Below are 7,299 nucleotides of genomic sequence, written 5' to 3'. Positions count from 1 at the left end.
CCTAGGGCCAAACCACAGAAGCAGAAGCGGAGAGGGCCCAGCTTCCTGTGTGTCAGAGGAAGCCAGAAGACAGAAACACAAACTCTGCAAGCTTCTGCCAGGCGATTGAGAGGGGGGGGGGGGGGGGGATGGGGTATCGGAGGTGTGGTGATTCAGGTGGCGGGGGGGGGTTTTCGGGCGATCTCGCTACCAGTAGACTCCCTGGGGTCCTCACAAGAAACTGAGATGCTGGGTGTGGCCGGTACAATGGCAGCCATTTTGTAGGATGGTATGGCTTGGTGTGTTAGGGGGGGGAGGGGGGGACCTGCGACCACTGAAAGCAACAGTCACTCCGTGAAAGTGCGACATATGTGGTTCTTCATACAGAGGGAAACCTCCCTGTAGGTGAGATGGCGGCTGCTGGATCCCTGCTGCTACAGTGGCTGTGTGTGCAGAAGAGGCAGGCAGGAAGTGACATCTGTCAAATTGCATCACTTAAAACACATTTTTTCAACTATAAGCCGGAATTCAATATTTCCTCACAGTCAGAGATATACATCTACATCCTACCCAGAGAGTTGCAGTAGACGAGAAAGGAGTAAGTTTGTGAGAAATACAATGTCTCCTGAAGTTTTAAAGATCCTCAGCGCGATTGGTTAGCTTAGGCCAATATACTGCTGAAGAATTTGTCGCAAATCATTTTGTTGACAGCGAAATTCCAGCAGGTGGTTAAACCTGATCTTTCATCATCGTCGACCTGTGACCCCACTGTGAGTGGGCGCTACTCCTGGGAAGAGGAAGAGCATCTTCTCCGTACTGCAACTCCACCCAACGCCTGGCACAAAATGGTCAAGGCAACCAGCGGCAAAAATGTCTGTGTCGATGGTCAAGTCTGCAGGGAGCTTGGATATTATTGTTAATATTGTTATTATTACTAGCTGAGCAGATACCCATCCAAAACATACACATCCAGAATAGTTTACATTTTACCATACTGTCCATGTATACAGCTGAACCTCTCTCAGTGACGAAAAGCCAGAATCTACATATCTAGAGTGATGGAAATCGAGGTTGGGAAATTTTTATAACCCCAATACAGCATAGGTTTATAGCCTGGCATCTAGAAAACATTCACTTTGAAACCAAATGTAGCCGGGTTTCCACCTAAACGCCAAGAAAACGTTTCCACCACACGTTCTTCCATTGGCCTAATACAATGGAAAGAGCATGATAACCACAAATAGAGACACGTCTCATTCACCCATTCATACACACACTCACACACCAACGGCGATTGGCTGTCATTCAACTGCTCTTACCGCCTGAGCCAATGTCGCCCCATACCCCTAAGGGGTATGTATTTGGAGTCATGTCACTGGTATTGAGGTGGGATTATTTATTGCCATAATTTTTTGTTATTTACCATAACTTCTTGATGACCATAAATTGCCTATTAATCTATCTTGCACACTGGATACGTTACCTAGTTACCACCCGTCTTTCATTTTCATCTCAAATGTTTGACTTAAATCTCTCAAGTTTCACATTTGGGTGGCACGGATGGTGCAGTGGGTAGCACTGCCACCTCACAGCAAGGAGGTCCTGGGTTTGAATCCCCGTCGGCTTGGGCCTCTCTGTGTGGAGTTTGCATGTTCTCCCCATGTTTGTGTGGGTTTCCTCCGGGTACTCAGGTTTCCTCCCACAGTCCAAAGACATGCAGGTTAGGCTGATTGGAGAGTCTAAATTGCCCATAGGTATGAGTGTGTGAGTGAATGGTGTGTGTGCCCTGCGATGGACTGGCGACCTGTCCAGGGTGTATTCCTGCCTTTCGCCCAATGTATGCTGGGATAGGCTCCAGCCCCCTTGCGACCCTGTTCAGGATAAGCGGGTTATGATAATGGATGGATGAATGAAGTTTCACAATGCCCATAACTGAGTGATCCAGCCTTCAAGAGAGCATAGAGGACTCATCACTCACACATACATTTCCTTTAAGTCAGAATATTTAACTTCAAAATTTCATCTATCAGTCTTGACATCTTCATCTGCTTTCATCTCAAAAGTTTTGCCTTTGGCTCTGAGCTTATAACTAATTAATCTTCCTACGTAACTCAACACTACTGAAAAGGAAGTTCTGAGTCATATGCCCACCGTGCAACTACTGCCAACATTTCCCCACTGTTGTCGACTCACACACACCAGTTCCTGCACAATTTACATAAATGGAGTGAAGCCATTTTTGCTAGCCGCTTCTAGGAATCACACTTCCTTCTATGACTGTATTGTGTGTGTGCGTACCCCTTCCAAATGCCAGCAGTATCACCTGGTTTGAAATCTTTAAAAAAATAAATATCTAATTTCACACAGGAGACTTTATGCAACCATCAAATTTAGCACTTCATTACTTCTCCACTAACTGCTGATGTTCCCATGGAGCCTCCAAATATGTTCATGCTATACACAGAGCAACACCGCCATCTTGTGGCGAAAGAGGACATTCCAATTCAGAAACGAATGAACATAGGACAGGTACAATAATCTTTAATCATCTTGCGGTACAAATCAGTACAACAGGAACCATTAACATTCTATATATAGTGAAGAAGCCTTTTAAAAGATAGATCTCCATTCACATTTGGTAATGAATGGTAAGCCTGTAGCAAAGAGTTTCATACTGCCCGACTTCAAGCTCTTCAACAGGCAGCTCCTAAACTCTTTTAAGCACAAGGACTGACTGCTGAACTGCATACTTTTGGATGGATTGCTCCTCAGTTCCTAGCAATATAGATACAACCGGAACTAGAATATCCTCCTTAGAGGAACCGCACGCAACATCCATTCCATTGTGTTCTGCTATTGACAAAAGCTCTTCCTTTGGAACAAGGAAGCAGAACATAGCAACCCACAGAGGAGGCAAGCAAATACATGTGGATGAAAAAACCCAATGTACATACTTCAAGGAAGTAAAATGGTGTTAACCGCAAAACATCAAGCTATGAACATGGCACAGGAAGGGGGGGGGGAGGCAGCAGCTGCTTCAGAAGAAACGGGCACGATGAAGGAACCAAAAACCAAGCTTTAAAGAACCAGTAGAAATACATACTGCTCTAATCCTGAGGCTTTAAACTCCAGTCCTGAAGATCCTCTGCTGGTTTTTGCGATTTCCTTTCAATCAGCTGCCAATTAGGCCTTGGGAATGAGGTGTGTAGACTCCTCAGCCAATCAATGCCTTAAATGAAGGAACACATCAAGAACCAGCAGACAGGGGCCCTCCAGGATTTGATTTTGAGATCCTTGCTACTGGATAAGTCCCTTGTTAAGCTTCAGTTTTAAGTACAGCATGGTCTAACACTCACAGCTAGTACACCACCACATACAATGGTGCCAAAAATCCAGGAAAAGACAGTGGCAATTTGACTAAGAAAGAAATCACATAACATTTTAAAAACTACACAGAGGAACAAGGGACCGAAAAACAGGATGGGCAGCAAGTCGATGATGCTGAGAAAAAAGGTCAGAGCCAAGATCCTCCCCACTAAAGCGACGGGAGCTACGGCAAAAACAAACACAATGCAAGAGAAATGAACCTGCCAGCCTGACAACCAAACACCAAATAAACATACAGTAAGGTAAAGGTCAGAGAGAGAGAGAGGAGGAGGAGGAGGAGGAGGAGGAAGAACCCGCAGCAGTTCTGTTAGAGCTGCATAGCCGAGAGCAAGCGGAAGAGCGCGGATGCCTCTCGCTATGATTCACACCTGGATCTGCCATCTAAATTAACAGCTACAAAGAGCGCAGGAACCCCACCCATCCGATTTAAAACCACAGCCCAAATCTCCGAAGGTGTTAAGATTATACATCAGAGATAGTCTAACTCCATTCCTGTACTGTTATCATCCTAAGCGAACCAGTGTTGGTGTATTTAGCCAGGGCGAATCGGTAGAAACAAAAACCTGCAGACACAAGGACCAGAACTGCCCGATCCTTTCTAACTCGTACAACTAAAAGCACAGATGCTTCCATGACAAATTGAATTGCATGACAAGCATGTGTGGAAATATTTGACTGCTGTTTCATAAAGAGGTCGCAAGTCAGGTGTTCGCTTGCTCTTAGACAGCCTTGCATCGTGTCAGGCAGCCCGGTTTCATTATTCAGATGTTTATTTTTGTCCTGCTGCTTAGCGGGGGGGGGGGGGAATGCAGATGGCGTCCCTGTGAAGTGCACCCTGCTGGGGCCACTGGTTGTCAGGGCTGCATATGGGCAGGAGGGAGTCCCAGCCACACCAGGGAGTTCCCCAGAGCCAAGCCTGACATCCTGGGCTTAATGCAGTGGTCTCAAACTGTGTGTGTGTGCAGCTCTTCACTCCAACCAATTACTGCCGCTTTAATTGATTCCAGTTACTATTATTCAGCCGTATGCATTTAACTGCATTAAAGCACATAATATAAGCAACAGTTGCAGACGACACAACTAACAGAATTCCCTCTGTATATATTACGTGCAAACCTACAGCCCTAATTTAGCAACTAATTGAACTAATTATATATCAAGATCTGAGGCTGGAGTAAATACCGGTATACACACGGCACAGAGTTTGAGATCACGGCTGTATTAAGTGAGGCTAATGTGTAAATGTCAGGCTTGCAAGCTTGAATGACTATTCCAGCGAAAATGTCAGGAAGCTCGAAACTACAGTGAGCTCCATAATGTTTGGGACTTATTTTATTTTTATTTATTTTTTAAATTCCTGTTAGGTAAATGAAAGTAGTCATGTTTATTGCTTTATCACATATCCTACGCATGCAATGACTGCTTGACTTGTGTGACCCATTGACATCATCAGGTGCTAGGAGTATCACCAGGAGTATCTTCCCTGGGGATGCTCAGTCTCCTGCTTGTTTCAGCGGCTAGGTTTTTCCCTCAGCGTACGAAATGCATGTTCAATTGGATTCAGATCGGGAGAGTTCCTGGCCCAGTCAAGCATGTTCCAGTTTTTGGCCTCAAATGATTTGCTTTAGAAGTGTTTGGCACTGTTGTCTTGCTATAGGAAGTGGTTCTATTCATATTCTTGGGTCATCAACTGTACATGTCTTTGGCCAACACTGAACACACAAGCGCTCACTGTATTCCTAATGATGTTCCAGTTTATTCTGATAAGCCTAATGTGTGGCCTATGTCTGTTTTTATTTTTATTATTTCCCAGCTTAATTAATGGCTTCCTTGATTTTGACTCACCCGTTTTATATACAGCCCCCCAATTTGAGGGGAGCAAAAAAAAATGGGGAGAACTGGCTGCACACCCGTTTCCTGGCCAGCTGTGCGTCTTTGCATCAGTAACTCATAGACACGGCAGTAAGCACAAGGTCGAGTTGATTCTAGGTGAGAAACTTATTCCACTTACTCTGCTTTGGCACCATTTTGATCAGCAGCGATAAGTGCTTATTTTTTTTTTAATAAGTGAAAACGGCTGCAACGCAAATAAAGGCAATGAGATGATTTTTGATGTTTATTTTTCCTTGGTATGTCACACTAAGTACCAGTATCATATTCTTACATATGATGTAAAATAATGTCATGCTTCTTTGACAGTCTTACTAGTATGGTGGAATCGCTTTGTAAAACTTTATTCACATAGGTCGGAATACTTTTCCTAACGGAATCACATTCCTGAACATGAAATGAAAAGCCTCTTTAAAAGGCCGCTTGTCATTTGGTGTAATCTACATTCTGAATGATGAACTGTTAAGCACATGTTTCATTATTAACCACTTTATATGTTAATTCAAGGCTAATATTTACATGGGGCAAAAAAGTAAAGATATATTTTTGAAGTTAAGGTTCCAAACATTCTCACCAATGCCACCTCCTGGCTCACTATCCAATTAGAACAAGTCTTTCCCAAAATAATAACACAAAAAATAAATGCATTACCTCAAGTAAAAAAAAGGGTCTTTTCTTTTTCCAAGTGTTATTTTTGAATTTAATTTATTGCTGTTTTACCCTTGCATATCCCAACCAACATTTAAATGCACACTGGCCAAGAGTTTAGGCCAAATTACTATATTGGGCACACTTTACAGTAAGGTTCCATTAATTGCCATTTACTAATTGTACATCATTACTTCACATTAACAATTACATTAAACATGAATCGAACTATTCATTAAGGTACTGGTTAACTACTGACTAATGGATTTGGTACAAGAATATTTACACATTAGTAACCCGTAGGTTAAACTTCCAATGAGTTACCCATTGACCAACACAGCAATGGTTTTTCATCCCAAAATACATTTTCATGAACTAATGTAGTTATTATGAATTAATGATGTACAAATGCATTAAAGCTGTACGAATTAATTTCTCAGTAGGTAATTAACTGCATTAGTCGTTGTCAATTCATGAGACATTATTGTAAAGCGTTACCATATTTGTCCCGGAATACAAATTGTGCTTCAGTGGCCTCCACAGACACAACAGGCTGTCCTCTGGTTTTATTATGAAAAGAAAACTCTGGAACCTTGCATATGTGACATCTGAGATCGAGTCACAACTGATTGATTGGTTCCTCATGCAAACTTAATGCAAGAAATCATCGGATCAAATTGTTCTTGATGCAACGGAACCGGGTATTCTACAACTTCGGGAATGGAAGAGTGTAAAGGGAAGCCATAATTAAAGTCCATTGTTTGCCATTCTGTGAAATAGTGGGCTGTGGTCTGGAGTCATGGCTCATTGGCCAAATTTACAGCACGGCCCCTAAGTATTTGGACAGTCACACAATTTTAAAGGGCTGCAATTCCTACGCAGTTCACTCCGCATGGATGCAAACACCCTCAAATTAAAGCCGACGGTGTCAAACTTAACTCCTGGGTATGTGCATCCATATTCGTGAATCTGTGCATGACTTACAGCCTTTGTCCAAATACTTATGGACCTCACCGGAAGTGCGATACAGAGGAATGATGAGGAATAAAAGTGTAAACATGTAGCTATCGCTAGTTACAATCTCTTGCACTTACAGGCTTAAAAAAAAAAACCAACAAAAAAAAAAAAACCTGTGAAACAAAGTCAGTTTTACCTATAGTAAACAACCACTATAAACGCAATATTAATATTTAAACTACTCAATAACATATCAATACTCCTATGGGTACCTACTTACCCATTAAAGACAAATGTAATGTATGCAAACAGCCACCTTTCAAGATATTGAGCACAGTTACTTTAGCGGACCAAGACCAATGACGGCATGCTCCTAAGATGAGTGATTCGTGGAGGCAGATCACGGTTGACTTGATTGACATAAATGAGGAAAAATGG

The sequence above is a fragment of the Conger conger genome, chromosome 16, assembly GCF_963514075.1.
Source record: "Conger conger chromosome 16, fConCon1.1, whole genome shotgun sequence".
NCBI lineage: Eukaryota > Metazoa > Chordata > Actinopteri > Anguilliformes > Congridae > Conger > Conger conger.
The sequence above is the reverse complement of the archived record's forward strand: the minus strand, read 5'-3'. Positions refer to the sequence as shown.